At 36.8% G+C, this 18,337-nt stretch overlaps 2 non-coding genes across 2 annotated transcripts; one reads left to right on the top strand and one right to left on the bottom strand.

Moving 5' to 3' along the window:
• The first annotated feature begins 2,778 nt into the window (after positions 1-2,778).
• On the top strand, positions 2,779-2,859 carry TRNAL-CAG. The gene has a single exon. It is a non-coding gene; the product is annotated as a tRNA-Leu (tRNA).
• Positions 2,860-14,275: 11,416 nt separating this feature from the next.
• TRNAL-CAG lies at positions 14,276-14,356 on the bottom strand. The gene has a single exon. It is a non-coding gene; the product is annotated as a tRNA-Leu (tRNA).
• Between the last annotated feature and the right edge of the window lie 3,981 nt (positions 14,357-18,337).

The following is an 18,337-nucleotide window of genomic DNA, read 5'->3' as shown; positions in this document are numbered from 1 at the left end:
AGGCATCGACTGTTTGTTTGGGCATTTTCCTTGCATGATTTGAAGCAAATAAGTAGTATGTTGAGGCAAGAGTGTTAACTTATGTAGAGGTATCTAATAATTTTTTCTGAGAAAACAAACTGTAGGAATGACATCCTTGAAAGATGGGGTTTACTATCAGACAAATGTTCTATGTACCCCTAGTAGTGGTGAGATATATTATATTAGATGTGTTTTGATTATAGTATGCAATGCATCATGTTAGTGTCCAATATAATTTGTAGGAAGATGTCTATTATGCTATAGGGTTGTTTGATTATGATAGAGATTAGAGAATATATATATTAATGCAATCGATAAGTCGATTGGGCGTCCACTCATCCCCTTTGGAAGTTGTTTGCAACACTTTTCGTTTCAAATTGTTTAGAAAGGTTGAAAGTAATTTAAGATGCTATGTGACATCATTTGTCAGATGATGTGCAATTAGATTTACATAAAAAAATATTGTGATCAAGCTAGGTGTGTTGTTATTTCTTCATGTGATATAGCTCATGAAGTGTGGACGAAATGCACTAGTTTCCCTGTCATGACCATGAAATGAAAAGTTTTTCTCTACTCCTACTGTTGCAACAACCATATATGGCCATTGTGCAGGCCATAACTCTCAATTCTTGCTTAGGTGCAACAACCATATATGACCATTGATTATTTAGTATGCCCAACTAATGGTGGGGAATTATGTCTTCATTTGTTAGTTGGTCAATAAATCAATTATGAGTATGTATATTATTAAGTTCATTTATTAATTTCGCTGAAGAATATTTTAATCAGTGGGAGTGATCATTTAGAAAAAGATCATTAAGATACTCCACTAAAGTTTTTGGATTTAATTATTGTATTCATACATTCCAAATTGGGTTGTATGTTACACAATAAGTCCAAAATATTCCACAAGTATTAATCTTGTATTTGTTCATATAAATTCATAAGTTCAAATTATTGAACATTTGGTTGTACAACATATTTATGAAAATGTTGTAACAATATTAAGGAATTTATTAGAATAAAAGCATTTCACTTGTGGTGCACTGTAATTTAATAAATTCTTCAGTGATTAATAGAGTCTTTAGTTTCTTCAAAATTAATCCTGGGCCATTTTGATTTGTAAGGCTCAAAACAATTTTGTGGGACACAAAAGTAAGACTCATTATGTTCAGTTCATTTAAAATGGACATTGAAGTTATTTGGAAAGTTATGGTGTATGATTAAGATTCCAAATTTATGGACTTAGACCTTTGGTTTATTGTCTAAGTTATTGGAATATTTCTGTGACTTGACTATCTTTTGGCTATTTTTGATGAGTGGGAGTGACAGACGTGTCAACTCCAAGCTCTTAGCTGTTAGAGATAGTACTTAAAGTTAACTTATAAAGAAGTCATGGAATATAGTTAGCATTATGCTAACATGAAGAGATCTCTACTTAAGGCATGCTTATAAAGTTTTAGAGATCATACAGTGTACTCTTTTGTACAATTTGGATGCGTTTTCTCCTTCAGTTGTGCACATAATGTATTTTGAGAAACATCCCTTAAGGTACCGAGAATAAACATAGGGTTTGTTCATTAAGGACCTAAGTTGGAGAATTAAAATGCATGTGATCATAATGGATACTACTCTGATTAAATAGAGGACATATCACTATGATTCGTGTGTTTTGTTCTTTGATGAAGGTTGTGCTAGTACTTGCACCAAGTGGGAGAATGTAAGATTTTCCCTAATAATATATATTATATATTATATATTAGGGCCTTAATTAAGTGGTGCAAGTTGACTAGGCTTATTAAGTGGTCTGGTTGGACTTAATAACTAGTAGTTGTTAATCAACCAAACTTTGTGCCTAATATAACCTGGATTGATGGGATACAGGATTATGGATTTAGATAGCACATTCAGTTACGGTACTCAGACCGCTCAGTAGATACCGATACACCATCTAGGGTTCTGAGTCAGGTCTGAGACAAAACATGGCTGACGGTCTACCGTTAAGAGGCAACACAACAGGAACATCAACTATGGTTGGAGATCAACACGGCTACGCTTCCGCTATCATACGAGGTTAGATTTCTCGTATACTATGGTACATATAATTAGACTATTGTATATCTAACACTTTTCGTATGCATTTTGAGTCTTAGCGTCATGTCATAATGCTTCCAACATGGATCTTTATCTTTCTTGGGCCTCAACATCGATGTCAAACCCATCCTTACACCTAAATGATGTCAAACCCATCTTTACACCTAAATGAGTAAATGACTTCAAATTTATTCGATTGTTGAACATAATATAACTATTAATGTGCAATCTAACTATTAACTTAGACTATTAGTTGAGATAGAATACGTGCTTCAATTTGGTACCAGGGCTACCCACGTGTTGCTTGGAGCCCAAAAGTAACCGGCTCGCACACGTGAGGTGGCGTGTTGAGCATAATATAACCATTAATGTGCAATCTAACTATTAGCTTAGACTTTTAGTTGAGAAGGAACACATGGATTAGGCTCAATCTTTCATAATTTAGCCATTAACACCTCCAACTCATTTAAACACAATCAATTTGCTCTAAAATATATAAGCAACAAGCAAATCGATAAATAAATAAAAAAGCATGGGTAAAGGTAAAACAACAAAAAATATGGAATTCATCAAAATCTAATTCCCAAATAGGAATAAATAATACTCGGTAAAACCTTTTACAAGAAGTTTGAATGAATATTTTGTAAGAAGTTTACAACAAGAGTCAAGATGGCCGAGTTGGTCTAAAGCGCCAGTTTCAGGTACTGGTCCGAAAGGGCATGGGTTCAAATCCCATTCTTGACAATTCATTTTCATCCTGCAAAACCTAATACTAAAGTGACAAAAGAAGATGAAACTAGAAACTGTAGAGGCCCTTCTAGTACTTAGAAATTTTTGATGTCATTCCTGTTCTCGAAACGAACATCGGTTTCCATGTCTGAGAACAATGAATATCCCTGCAGCATGAATCTCTTCTCCGATGCACAGCATCCTCCATTTCTGGCATGCCTTACCAACCAGCGCGTGATCTTTACGCAACAACACACGGCAGAGAAAGGACAGCAAACGAAGAATAGGCCAATTGTGCAGGTTGTCTCCGTCACCTCGTGGCAGCTGCAGGAGGTGGCCGGTGGCGCGTCTTGGAGGCGGTGATGAGGAAGTGGTGGTGGTGGAGGTGAAGGAAAGCATGAAGAAACCCAAGATTTAGAATGTTTTCCCATCATGATGCCAACATTGGATTATACCATTTGATCTGAGATGAGCATTATTGGAGAGCCTTATAATATATATATACCTATATATATAGACTTAATTTTCATGAACATAATTAGCAGCGCATTATGAAATCTTATTTGACATTTATTATTACAACTTCTGGAGCTTTGTTTACACTTTTTCTTATCTTACTTTGAAGAATTCTTTTGCTCTGCTGCTTTCTTATCAAGTTGGAATAACAGAAGTATTTGATTCCCTCCACCATAGACATAGAGATTCTTGAGTCAAGACCACATTTGATTGAATTGGTAGCTTAGAAAGTTCAAAGTTTCCCGAGAATTTAAAAAGTGATGAGAAAATCATTTTCACGTTTTATGCAATTTATGACTTAGGAAAGTTGAGATTTAAATTGTAAGGCACACTAAAAACTAAAAGAGTTTCAAACAGACGTTAAAGTTCAAGTCTAAAACATTTCATGCATAATACAAGGCATTCAAGGCAAACTATTATGTATTACACTAGGCATTTCAAAACAATGTTAGATATGAAGGGATTTACAGAACCAAGTATAATTCAATGTTAGATAAAAATAGTCGTGGAGGAATTTAAAACTCATTTCTCAAAACATTTTTCAAGTATGACACATATTACACATATATACAGAGGTATCCAAATCTCTCTAGTGGGTAGGAAAATCACCGCAGCGAAGTCCCAAGTGAATAGTAAGTCCCTATTGAACACATCGCAAGCCCCCACTTACCAAGGTGGAAATAGAACCGCTATCTTAAGTGTGCACATCCCCTAGAGTGATTCCAAGCCCAAAAGAGTAGTGAACCAACCCTTAGCAACCCAGGATGTTTTCTACCGGGTTACCCCTCAACTTATAAATATCCAAGATGTTTTCTACCGGATAGGACCGCAACCCTATATAGAGCGGCCCGAGCATCAAGTATCCAGGATATTTTCTACCAGATACAGTTCACAGTGATATGACCACAGCCCAAATCACAAATCCTCCAAAATATGTACATTTTTATAGTTATTTCCTCCAAGAGTAAAATATTTCAGATATACCCTCCCAAAATAATATTTGTAACATAATCATCTAAAATACATTTTTATAATAATAATACCCTCCAAAATAAAGTAAGTCTTTTTCAATGCATAATGCCCATAGGCTATAAAAAAATACCCTTCCCGAATGCAACCCGAAAACAATACAATACTCATGTATTTTTCGTCAAAATAGATTTCGAAAACGTGCATAAAATCCCACTTCAAAATAATTATGGTTATCCAAAACAAGGCAATTTCAACACACGGTATTTCTAAAACCATTTATAGACATTTCCAACACAACATGTATTTTTAAAATAAGTTTTGGACATAAAAACACCATACCAACACACACTCGCAGGACAAACCCGAATGACCTTGCGGGTCTAGGGGACTTGCAAGTTGTTCTAGGCTAGGGGCTCTTGATGGGACTAGCGGGTCCTGCCAACAGAGCCCCGCGGCTTGGTGTGGCGGGACCTATTGATCTGCCACACCTTGTCATGGCCTCCTTGCGGGTCTAGCCGGCAGCGCTCCCAAGCCCGCGGCTAGTCCCAAAAGGCAAAATAGACAATGAGGTAATGGCCTCCTTCTCCGGCAAACAAACCACCAGAAATCCACCATTAAGAGCCACAATAACACCTCAAACATTTTATAACTAAGTATAAAGTCATAATATAGTCTTAATTAACACCATAAATATACTAATATATCACCATCTAACAACATTATAAAGACCAAGTGTAACACCCCTAATTTTTAAAATAATTAAAGCTTATATAAATAATACAAACTATCAATAATTATCCCAAACAGAGCATAAAACTATCCATAAGAGTTGGGGTGTTATGCCACACCTAGGTTTGAGAACCTAGATGCACAGGCTAAACTAACCAAGCATATTTAATCCGTAAATCAATACTCAAATACAATCCAAGGCACGCAGGCCATTTACTATGCTAAAGCTAAGTCCAAGGTTCCGACTAGCGCGCTCCGTGGCTAATGCTCATTACCTGAAAAACATTCGGTGTACAACCGTCAGCGCAACTGGCTGCCCTCAGCGCATATGTATACAGTGAGTAAGCCATTAGCAGGATTGATTTATAGGATCGGGACCAAGAAGCTAGTCGATCTAGGTAAATGGATCTTTGATCATGTGCTGACCTTAGTGCACCCAAGAGAACAAAAAGTCAAACTGCCATACCCAAATCTGATTTATGGTATGCTGACACAACAAGGCTTAGTTCCCCTGGCTAATGAGACGATTCAAGCCTCTCAATCTACACTGTGGATCCTCGTCTCCTCACTGGAAAGCATGTTCGTGATGTGAAGCCTGTTGAACCTGTCCCTGTTGTTTCAGATGATCCCTCAGACAACACTCCATATGTGAATGACCTCCAGCTGTCCAAAATTCTCAAAGTTCATGTTGATGAGCTGCACATGGCAAGCACTATCATCAATACTCAGTTGCATATTGCCAGGATTGAGCTAGCAGCCGTGTTACTACGCTTAAGCCTTACCGGAGCTGAACCTGTTCCAGATGCTGCTCGTGAAGGAGAAGAAGAAGGCCCCTATGATGTTTGATATTATCTTTGTCTATTTTGTGGCAAAAAGGGGGAGTGGAGTAAGGGGGAGTTGTGTTGTGAGCTGCTGCTTTTTGGAAGTTGTTGTTGATAGGGGGGTGTTTCACTCTTTGTTTGATGTTTAAGTCCCTTCTGGCCCTGTCTGGGCGTGTTATGGTTGGAAGTTTGTAAAACTTTAATTGGGTACTTTTTGGTACTTTAATCCTTTCCAGCACGACTTGTGTGCTGTGTTATTTTCAAAGTTTGTAACCTGACGTTGGTCTAGAATATTATGATTGTTTCTGCTAGCTTATGTTTTGGCCTTTGATCTTTTGATTCATATTAAAATGTGTATTTCGTTTTTATTGAGTTTTTTTGTCAAATAACAGTCAAAGGGGGAGTTTGTTAGTGTTTTTGTTAGATAGATAAACCCCAACTTTGTAATTGGCTTTATTATTATAGCAAAATAGTTAGGCCGTGTTAGAGTCTGTTTGAAGATTATAAGATGAAGACCTGATTGATCAGGGAATACATCAGAAGCTTGTGAAGACTAGAAGTTGATAAGAATACTGACTGTTTGAAGAGCGTTTGCGCTAGCAGAAGGCAGTTATGCCTTGAGGTGTTTTTACAAGAAAGACCTTCGTCACCTTTTCACCTCAAAGGGGTATCTACGTAATCTAGCTAAGAAGCAGTTGGATGATATAGATTGCGGATACCTCCCTGAACCAGAGATTATATATTCTGAAGTGCTGATTCACTGAAAGGTTAATGAATCCATCTGATACACTCCAGAATAAAAAAGAAAGCACTTGAGTATTAAGTTCTCTCTCTGGTTCGTAAAAGCTCTTCTCAAAACTGGTTATTCATGGTGATTCAAGTTGATGAATTTGAGAAGAACATTCTGAGCTTAAACCAGCGGACACCAAGATCACGTAGCTGTTGAGTGAAGGATTACATCACGAAGCGGACTACACCAGAGATCGATCTCCGTAGAAGGGACTTTCGTGGACCTCTGAGTGCGTAGCTCTCCGACTTCACAATCCACTAAGTTCAAGGTAGATTGGGTACTTACCTTGTGTAGCAACTCGGGTGAGATTGTACTTCTCCACCTTTGTACTTTGAAGTTGAGTTAGTGGATTGGACAGATCAGTGATCGTCCCCCAGATGGAGATACGCATTGTATCGAACTGGGTAACCAAATTTTGTGTTGCATGTTTACCTTTTCCGCACTTTTCTTTGTCTGGTGTTTTCTCTGATTGACTATCTGTTTGATAATCTGGGATTGTTATTGCACACCATCTGTTTGTCAAGAAAAGTAGGTAATAATAGTTAGTCTACCAATTCACACAAAATTACAAGATTGTTTAAAATATCGGGGTGTCACAACTCAATACACTAAGAGCTCTATGATCACACTTATTTTTTACTATATTTTCCCTTGTGCTTTTGCTTATTCTGTGCATAAAATGATGTGTTTAATATAGAAATTGGACTAACTAATGTGTCCTTATGTATAGTTTCTCCTAATTGCACAATAAAAGTGCATGGAGGGGAGCAGAAGGCCACTTGGAGGTAAACTGGGAAGAGAGCATGCGAAAATGAGAAAAACAAGGTTGTGGGGCGGTTTCAACAACATTCATGAGCGTCGTCACGCCTATGAGGAGGACTTGCTCCGGTTACGGGCGTCGTCACGCCCGTGACGTGACCGTTACCATTGTTAGGCTTCGACACGCCTGTGTCGATGCCCCTGTGCTTCTGTTAATTTAAGATCCAAAAGAAGAGGCTAGAGAGATAGTGAACAGTAGTGCAAGGTAGAGAGAATAGAGTGAGATTTTCACTCTTTTGGTCAAGAAATTACTTTTTACTTTATTAAAAAATGATAGATTATCTTAGTTTGCAGATTTATTGGATTGTGGATTCATTCTATTTTAAGAGATAAGTTTTTAATGCTTGGTTTCATATTGTTGATTTATAATGTTGTACTTTAATGTTTATGCTTTATTGGGCTGAAACGATGAGTGAGTAGTCTTATTTAGGACTTGGGATTAATGTTAATATGAGATTCTAATGCCTATTTGATGTTTATTGCATAAAAGAGGTAAAACTCAATCTAAGGTTCCAAATGTTGTTGAAGATCTTTTGTATTATTGTGTTAAGGTGTGATGCACAACATCTTTAACACTAATCTTGTAGGGAATTCAAATGCAACGAAAGTTGGGTTGACATTCCAAAGCCGGTCAAAGTACCTATAAAATCCTTGTACTATCGTGTTTTGTTCAATTTAGTCCTTGTACATTTATTCTGTTCAATTTAGTCACTCTACTTTAAAAAGTGATGAAATTAAGGACAATAGTTAACGGTGTTACTATTTCCGAGGACTTAGGTTACGTGGCGCTGACGATATTTATATTCCTACACATATATTACTTTATAAATATTTCAAATTAATTATTTTTACCACCAATATATTAGATTAGTATGTCTAAAATAAATAATTACAACCATGTTCGTAATAAGATTTGGACAATTGTCATTAATTTCACCACATTTTTAAAGTAGAGGGACTAAATTGAACAGAATAAAGGTACAAGGACTAAATTGAACAAAACACAGTAGTACATGGACCTCGTAGATACTTTGACCTTCCAAAGCCCCATCTCACAACCCCTCTATTCCTCTACAAAAGTATGAAATTTTGTAGACTGAATTGCTTGGACTTTGTTGAGAGGATTGATGCATCACGATAGTGGGGCAATCCTCGCAATTCATTCGGCCTAGCATAGATCACGAAAGTGGCATGTTAGCCCTCATATTGGTAATCGCCAATCTTGGAATCCAACATTGAGTTTGTCTTCTCTTAATATTTAGTCATGGCATTTGAATCATGTGTTACCTCATCCCAAGTCATTCTTTGTTATTTTACATATTTATTTGTGTTGATTGCTATTCCCCAGCTTCAAATTATTGCTTTGATTCCACCAGTTTCATTAACCTTGTGTCTAGATATTTTTCAAAATCATGCCTAAACGTCATCTCGGTGAATGATAAAAACAAAATTCTTTGTTTGATTTCCACCCAGATCGACAAATGGCTCCGTTGCAGGGGATAACACATTCGGAAAGATTTTTTGAAAATGCTTTTTATCTAGCATAAGGCACTTGAGAGACTTGGGAGTGTGAGTTTTTGTTTTTACTTTGTTTGCTTTTATTAATTCAATTCTTACAAGAATTGTGTGTTTGTTTTGATTTTAGGTTGATCCTTTGGTGCATGCAAATACGATTGAAAGTTAGCCAAGGATTGCATCTGCTAAACCAAGAGATTTCTAAGGATTTAAAAAGAAGAAAGAGGGAATTACTTGAAAGATTGAAAGGAAGTGGAGAAGGAAGAGGCACAATTGAAACTGGAGACTGTAACTGGCCTATTAATAAGTCTCCTAATGGAATAAGTGCTTAGATCACTACTGGAAATTATGGAATTTCCGACCACCTGAAAGTGATCTTAAATCAAGTTGATACCAAAAAGTGGTCGGAAATAACAACAAAGGTTTTTCCGGATACTAAAAGTGGTCGGAGCAAGACTTTTGACTTGACTTAAGATCACTTTCAGGTGGTCGGAAATTTCATAATTTCCAGTAGTGGATTTCACCAGTCCCACATATACCCAATCCCAACATGTAACAACACTTTGAAGGAGGAGCCAGACCTCAAGCTTATGAGTAATTCCAAAATGTGTTCCAAGGAGGTATACCCCAGTTTTACACCAACAAGGACCCATGCATGCAGGGCATAGGAATGCAAAATTTGCTAAACTAGATGCATCATAATTGTGTTCCGAGGCTTGAGAATTTCATGTCACAACAGTTTCAACAAGGTGTGTAACACCTCCATTTTAAAACCCGAATTAAATATTAAAAGATCATCATTTTTTATTAAATATTCATTAAAATTGCGGAAGCGTAAACAACCCACAAGAAAATAGGTGTGTTACCGCCACCCGTTCAGATATCCAAACATAAGGCTTTAACTAAAAGATCAGGATTTAAAACAACTTCCAACTTTATTCAACACCCAAAAATAGGTTCTGATACAATAAAATAAATTCAGGTTACTAACCGATAGAATAATGAATCTAATTCCAACTAACTAACTAACTAATTAATTCCAATATTAACTTCATTCTAGGTGATACGTTTCGCTCACATGTCCAATGTTCATGAAAGGTCACCTGAAAAGAATTAAAGAATGAAACACTAAGGAACACACATGATTAGTGTGATACTCCAAAATTTCAAAATTAAATTATTTTCCTACAAAGGAAGGTTTTTGAAACAAAATTATTTTAATTACTACGGATATTGTGTCAAAATGATTTTTTTAAAATCAATATTTTATACTTTAGAATAAAATATTTATAAGGTTACTTATGTTTTTATAAGCCCTATTTATATGATATAATTTCTATCTGAGATGAACCTGTGATCCTTATATTATTCATTTTAAATCTAAGTTGAACTCAAAACAAATCTAACCTATTTTTGTACTAATCAAATTGTATTTTTGTTAAAACTTGATCTAACTTTTGACCCAAAATTATAACCCAAATTTACCCGTTTAAAATTGCCTACCCGTGTGTTTTATTCTTCCCAAGGGTTTTGAGCCCACCTATAAATACAATACTATTCCATTGTTATTCTTCTTTCCCTCCATTTGCCTCTTCTCCATTCCTCACTTGAGAGTTCAAGGCCAAGCTAGCTTAGGATTTAACAAAACAAAGTAAGCTTCTTCTTCTCTCCTCTTTTCTTCTTCTTCTTCTTCCTTCCTCTCCATTTCTTTTTTCTTTCCTTGTTACTTGCTGCCTCTATTGTGTGTGTATGTTGTTGTTCTTGTTGTTGTATTTGTTTGGTTTTTGGGGGTCTTAGGTGGTGGTGAAAGAGGAGATCTAGCTTGAGGTTAGAAGAGAGGATTCTTGAGGGCTAGCTTTGAGGTAACTTCCACGGCGGTACAAAACCTATATTTGCTCATTTGGCTTTGTTGACTACTATGTGTGTATTTTATGATTCTTGGTCTTTAAAATGTTGTTAAATGGTGATATATTAGTATATTTATGGTGTTAAGACTATATTATGACTTTATACTTAGTTATAAAATGTTTGAGGTGTTAATGTGTTATTGTGGCTCTTAGTGGTGGATTTCTGGTGGTTTGTTTGCCGGAGAAGGAGGCCACTACCTCATTGTCTATTTTGCCTTTTGGGACTAGCCGCGGGCTTGGGACTGTTGGGGAAAATTGCAACGCCAACGCGCGATCTGGAAGCCTTTTAAGACGCACGGACACTACGGATGTATGGTAGAAAGAAAATCTATGCCGTGTTATAATAACACTACCTTAAAAGCGTTATTTGCCCGGTAACGGTGCAGTTAGAACCCTGGCACGCTTTCGACCGGCTACACAGACCTACTACGGATAGCTTGCACTAGCAATCGCGTAGGCGAACCTCACTATTGCTCAGACGACGGGAGGGAGAAGGAGAATCGAATAAATGACTCGAATTCAAGGTGTGTTTTGAAACGATGTTGAGAAAGGGTGGTTTTGATGAGACAAACCTAATGAATTCACCGCAGCTCCCAATTGAGAAAGGGTCTGTTCCCAATTCGTCATTCATTTGTGACAGCAAGTATCCTCTGGCTGCCGCATTGTCATTTCTAAATTGAATCAGAGTTACACCCGGTTCTTGACCCGGAATGTAATCTATTTCAGGACTGCTTTCTCTCGATTCTTCACCCGGAGTGTAATCAGGTTCATGATTACATTTTGTAGCACCAAACGGAGAGAACACTGTTGGAGTAGGTTCAGGTGCAACTGAATGTAGCACGTAAACCAACTTTAATTGTTCAAAAAGAATAAACATTCTTTGAGCCCATCTGTTGTAATTTCTCCCATCAAGCGCGGTGATCTTTGATAGATCCGGTATGACAGAAGGTGTCATAATGCTAAAGGTTGACTGTTGCAAAATAACGCTTTTAACGATGTTGAGAAAGGGTGGTTTTGATGAGACAAACCTAATGAATTCACCGCAGCTCCCAATTGAGAAAGGGTCGTTTCAAAACACACCTTGAATTCGAGTCATTTATTCGATTCTCCTTCTCCCTCCCGTCGTCTGAGCAATAGTGAGGTTCGCCTACGCGATTGCTAGTGCAAGCTATCCGTAGTAGGTCTGTGTAGCCGGTCGAAAGCGTGCCAGGGTTCTAACTGCACCGTTACCGGGCAAATAACGCTTTTAAGGTAGTGTTATTATAACACGGCACAGATTTTCTTTCTACCATACATCCGTAGTGTCCGTGCGTCTTAAAAGGCTTCCAGATCGCGCGTTGGCGTTGCAATTTTCCCCAACAGGGGCGCCGCCGGCTAGACCCGCAAGGAGGCCACGACAAGGTGTGGCAGATCAATAGGTCCCGCCACACCAAGCCGCGGGGCTCTGTTGGCAGGACCCGCTAGTCCCGTCAAGAGCCCCTAGCCTGGAACAACTTGCAAGTCCCCTAGACCCGCAAGGTCATTCGGGTTTGTCCCGCGAGTGTTTGATGGTATGGTGTTTTTATGTCCAAAACTTATTTTAAAAATACATGTTGTGTTGGAAATGTCTATAAATGGTTTTAGAAATAACGTGTGTTGAAATTGCCTTGTTTTGGATAACCATAATTATTTTGAAATGGGATTTTATGCACGTTTTCGAAATCTATTTTGACGAAAAATACATGAGTATTGTATTGTTTTCGGGTTGCATTCGGGAAGGGTATTTTTTTATAGCCTATGGGCATTATGCATTGAAAAAGACTTACTTTATTTTGGAGGGTATTATTATTATAAAAATGTATTTTAGATGATTATGTTACAAATATTATTTTGGGAGGGTATATCTGAAATATTTTACTCTTGGAGGAAATAACTATAAAAATGTACATATTTTGGAGGATTTGTGATTTGGGCTGTGGTCATATCACTGTGAACTGTATCTGGTAGAAAATATCCTGGATACTTGATGCTCGGGCCGCTCTATATAGGGTTGCGGTCCTATCCGGTAGAAAACATCTTGGATATTTATAAGTTGAGGGGTAACCCGGTAGAAAACATCCTGGGTTGCTAAGGGTTGGTTCACTACTCTTTTGGGCTTGGAATCACTCTAGGGGATGTGCACACTTAAGATAGCGGTTCTATTTCCACCTTGGTAAGTGGGGGCTTGCGATGTGTTCAATAGGGACTTACTATTCACTTGGGACTTCGCTGCGGTGATTTTCCTACCCACTAGAGAGATTTGGATACCTCTGTATATATGTGTAATATGTGTCATACTTGAAAAATGTTTTGAGAAATGAGTTTTAAATTCCTCCACGACTATTTTTATCTAACATTGAATTATACTTGGTTCTGTAAATCCCTTCATATCTAACATTGTTTTGAAATGCCTAGTGTAATACATAATAGTTTGCCTTGAATGCCTTGTATTATGCATGAAATGTTTTAGACTTGAACTTTAACGTCTGTTTGAAACTCTTTTAGTTTTTAGTGTGCCTTACAATTTAAATCTCAACTTTCCTAAGTCATAAATTGCATAAAACGTGAAAATGATTTTCTCATCACTTTTTAAATTCTCGGGAAACTTTGAACTTTCTAAGCTACCAATTCAATCAAATGTGGTCTTGACTCAAGAATCTCTATGTCTATGGTGGAGGGAATCAAATACTTCTGTTATTCCAACTTGATAAGAAAGCAGCAGAGCAAAAGAATTCTTCAAAGTAAGATAAGAAAAAGTGTAAACAAAGCTCCAGAAGTTGTAATAATAAATGTCAAATAAGATTTCATAATGCGCTGCTAATTATGTTCATGAAAATTAAGTCTATATATATAGGTATATATATATTATAAGGCTCTCCAATAATGCTCATCTCAGATCAAATGGTATAATCCAATGTTGGCATCATGATGGGAAAACATTCTAAATCTTGGGTTTCTTCATGCTTTCCTTCACCTCCACCACCACCACTTCCTCATCACCGCCTCCAAGACGCGCCACCGGCCACCTCCTGCAGCTGCCACGAGGTGACGGAGACAACCTGCACAATTGGCCTATTCTTCGTTTGCTGTCCTTTCTCTGCCGTGTGTTGTTGCGTAAAGATCACGCGCTGGTTGGTAAGGCATGCCAGAAATGGAGGATGCTGTGCATCGGAGAAGAGATTCATGCTGCAGGGATATTCATTGTTCTCAGACATGGAAACCGATGTTCGTTTCGAGAACAGGAATGACATCAAAAATTTCTAAGTACTAGAAGGGCCTCTACAGTTTCTAGTTTCATCTTCTTTTGTCACTTTAGTATTAGGTTTTGCAGGATGAAAATGAATTGTCAAGAATGGGATTTGAACCCATGCCCTTTCGGACCAGTACCTGAAACTGGCGCCTTAGACCAACTCGGCCATCTTGACTCTTGTTGTAAACTTCTTACAAAATATTCATTCAAACTTCTTGTAAAAGGTTTTACCGAGTATTATTTATTCCTATTTGGGAATTAGATTTTGATGAATTCCATATTTTTTGTTGTTTTACCTTTACCCATGCTTTTTTATTTATTTATCGATTTGCTTGTTGCTTATATATTTTAGAGCAAATTGATTGTGTTTAAATGAGTTGGAGGTGTTAATGGCTAAATTATGAAAGATTGAGCCTAATCCATGTGTTCCTTCTCAACTAAAAGTCTAAGCTAATAGTTAGATTGCACATTAATGGTTATATTATGCTCAACACGCCACCTCACGTGTGCGAGCCGGTTACTTTTGGGCTCCAAGCAACACGTGGGTAGCCCTGGTACCAAATTGAAGCACGTATTCTATCTCAACTAATAGTCTAAGTTAATAGTTAGATTGCACATTAATAGTTATATTATGTTCAACAATCGAATAAATTTGAAGTCATTTACTCATTTAGGTGTAAAGATGGGTTTGACATCATTTAGGTGTAAGGATGGGTTTGACATCGATGTTGAGGCCCAAGAAAGATAAAGATCATGTTGGAAGCATTATGACATGACGCTAAGACTCAAAATGCAATCGTTATATCCTACACCACGGCGCACCTAGCACTGTGCGCCGCGCGCCTCCCAAAACGACGTCGTTTTGGGGTCGTGTTAGGAGGCGCGGTAGGAAGTTGCTGAGATTATGTGTATTCGTTCACAACGTTATGTGTATTCGTTCACAACGTTATGTGTATTCGTTCACAACGTTATGTGTATTGGTTCATACAGTTATGTGTATTTTTTATACAATTATGTACATTGTTTTTATACAATTATGTACATCCGAATCAAAAAATTTGTGTGTATTATGTTAAGAGTTGATGTGTATTATGTTAAGAGTTTATGTTTATTATGTATTATGTTAGATTATGTGTATTATCTTTTAAAAAGAGTATGTATATTTTGTTATAACATTATGTGTATTCATGTATAACATTATGTGTATTCAAGTATAACATTATGTACATTCTTGAACAGCGGGGTTTTTTTTAAAGAAAAGCCTACTGCCATTCACTGGGGCGGGAAATTTCAAAAAAAAAAATAATTAAAACGACGTCGTTTTGCATCTGGGCGCATAGTGCAATGTACGCCGTGGTGTAGGATATAAATTGCCCTCAAAATGCATACGAAAAGAAGTTACACCTAAGCAAGAATTGAGAGCTATGGCCTGCACAATGGCCATGGTTGTTGCAACTGTAGGAGTAGAGAAAAACTTTTCATTTCATGGTCATGACCGGAAAACTAGTGCATTTCGTCCACACTATCATGAGCTATATCACATGAAGAAATAACACAACACCTAGCTTGATCACAATATTTTTTATGTAAATCTAATTGCACATCATCTGACAAATGATGCCACATAGCATCCTAAATTACTTTCAACCTTTCTAAACAATTTGAAACGAAAAGTGTTGCAAACAACTTCCAAAGGGGATGAGTGGACGCCCAATCGCTCGACTTATTGATTGCATTAATATATTCTCTAATCTCTATCATCACCAAACAACTTTTAGCATAACAGGCATCTCAGTATAAATCATATTGAACACTAACATGTCGCACTGCATACTATAATCAAAACACATCTAATATAATATATAGATTACGACGTCGGCCAATTACGTCGGCTATGCCATTGACAGTTGCAGAGCAACTATGACTTTATTCCTGTCGTGTTTCTTTAATTATATTACTAGACTAGACAATTATTTAGCTCATGCTTTAGCTAATTCGGCATACCAGCAGGATGCTGCTATGTATTGGGATGTTCACCCACCTGACATTATTTCGGCTTATTTCTAATGAAGTACCATATATATATATATATATATATATATATATATATATATATATATATATATATATATATATATATATATATATATATATATATATATATATATTAGGTTCAAATGCGATTCGTGCGCTCAGGTGCGGTTGTGTGGTGAGAGAAGAGTCATTGATCTTGCCAAAATCAACGTCAAAGATTAAAAAAAAAATTAAAAAATCTTGTGGCAATTTAGTAATTTTTGCATCTAAGTCAAATTTAAGGTGCATGGTTTTCCTTCTTAAGGTGCGTGATTTTTGTGCTTAAGGTGCGTGGTTTTCCTTCTTATTGTTTTGACGTCGATTTGGTAAAAACCAACGTTGTATGTTATTTTTGTAGTAGTGATCCTTTCTTCAATCCTTGAAGTTCCTCTTGTTTTGTGGGAGAATTGAAGAGAACTTGAGCTATAAGATGATCTAAACCTAGAGAGAGAAATATCTAATCTAAAAGCTTTGCAAATGATAAAAGATACAAGATAGAGTGAAAAGTAGATAGCCAATCATGCCACAAGGCTTTATTTAAAATGCTGATTTTGATGGGCGTAGGAGCAGGCGTACCCACGTACGCCAGCTCGTACGCCGCCCAGCTTTCAACATTCGGTTCCCTGTCACAACCTGGTCACGAACGTGGCTCACTCATGACAGGGTCTGCAGCATTTTTCTCCATTGCATTCTTCCTCGGTTGTTCCATTTCAAGCCTATATGCCTTCCTTTAAGCTCAAAAACCTACAAAACACTAAAGTGTACATATTTATAGAGCTTTGCAACACATTAGCACATTTCAAATCATTTCCATCATAAATCAACAACAAAGGACTCCAAATAAGCACAACACAACCCCAAAATGACCCATAAAAGATAGCATCTTTGCCACTTATCATCCATACATACATGCCAAATTAAATATCTTAAGAACAAAGATATCCTAGCTTGGCATCCTTTTTAACAGTTCAATTATTATTGACACATGTATCCTCGCTAGGTATATATTTATATTTGAGTACTTCCTATGAATTATGTCGTTTGAAGAATTAGATTAAATTTGATGAGTTAGGTATTTTGATGAATTATATTGATTTGGATGAATTAGATATATATTCCTTGATTATAAACTAGGTCTTGATTACGAATTAGGTTCTTTGATTACGATATAGGTAATCATCAGATTTCAAATTACCTAATATCGTTTCAAAATGCGTCCATAATCGAGTATCTAAATCTGATTTTCATAGTACTATCAATTGACAGATATGGATCAGAGTTTGATGTATGAGAAACGCATTACACCCAAATATATACAAGGGGTTCAAGAGTTTATGCAATATGCTTAAGAAAATAAAAGCAAAAAGGCGGAAGATTTTATAACGTGCTCGTGTTGTGATTGTAAAATATTTAGAAGATATCGTAGTTCTAAAGAAGTGAAGATCCATTTGATACGCCGTGACTTTATGGAAGGGTACGATCGATGGATATGGCATGGTGAAAGCTTACCTCCTAGTACAAGTATTAGTAAGAATGAAGCTCATGCAGATAGTGAAACTCATGCAGAGAGTGAAACTCAAGCAAATAGTCAAACTCAGGCAGATAACGAGGAGAATAATGAAACTCATGTTAGCAATGATGAGGATGATGGAATTAATAACCGAATAGATGAAATGATGTGTGATGTGCAGGGAGATTTTAGTGAAATACCTCCCGAATTTAAATGCTGAAAAATCTTTGTCTCTAAGTGTACCAAATATACTAAGTTATCTGGTGTGCTTAAATTATATAATTTAAAAGCAAAGAATGGATGGAGTGATAAGAGTTTCACAGGATTATTAGAACTACTAAAAGACATGCTTTCTAGTGATAATGAACTTCCAAATTCAACCTACAAAGCAAAGAAGTTGTTGTGTCTGTTGGGTATGGACATTGAGAGGATACATGCATGTGCAAATGATTGAAATTTTCGTAGGGGCCCACAAAATGAAGATAGCTAATTATTAATTGACACATCATGGAGTAAAAGTGAGGGAGTATAAATATGGAGTACATTTAATAGAATTATTTGTTGAAAAAATAG

Source organism: Ipomoea nil, unplaced genomic scaffold, assembly GCF_001879475.1.
Source record: "Ipomoea nil cultivar Tokyo-kokei standard unplaced genomic scaffold, Asagao_1.1 scaffold2219, whole genome shotgun sequence".
Taxonomy (NCBI): domain Eukaryota; kingdom Viridiplantae; phylum Streptophyta; class Magnoliopsida; order Solanales; family Convolvulaceae; genus Ipomoea; species Ipomoea nil.
The sequence above is the reverse complement of the archived record's forward strand: the minus strand, read 5'-3'. Positions and strand labels throughout refer to the sequence as shown.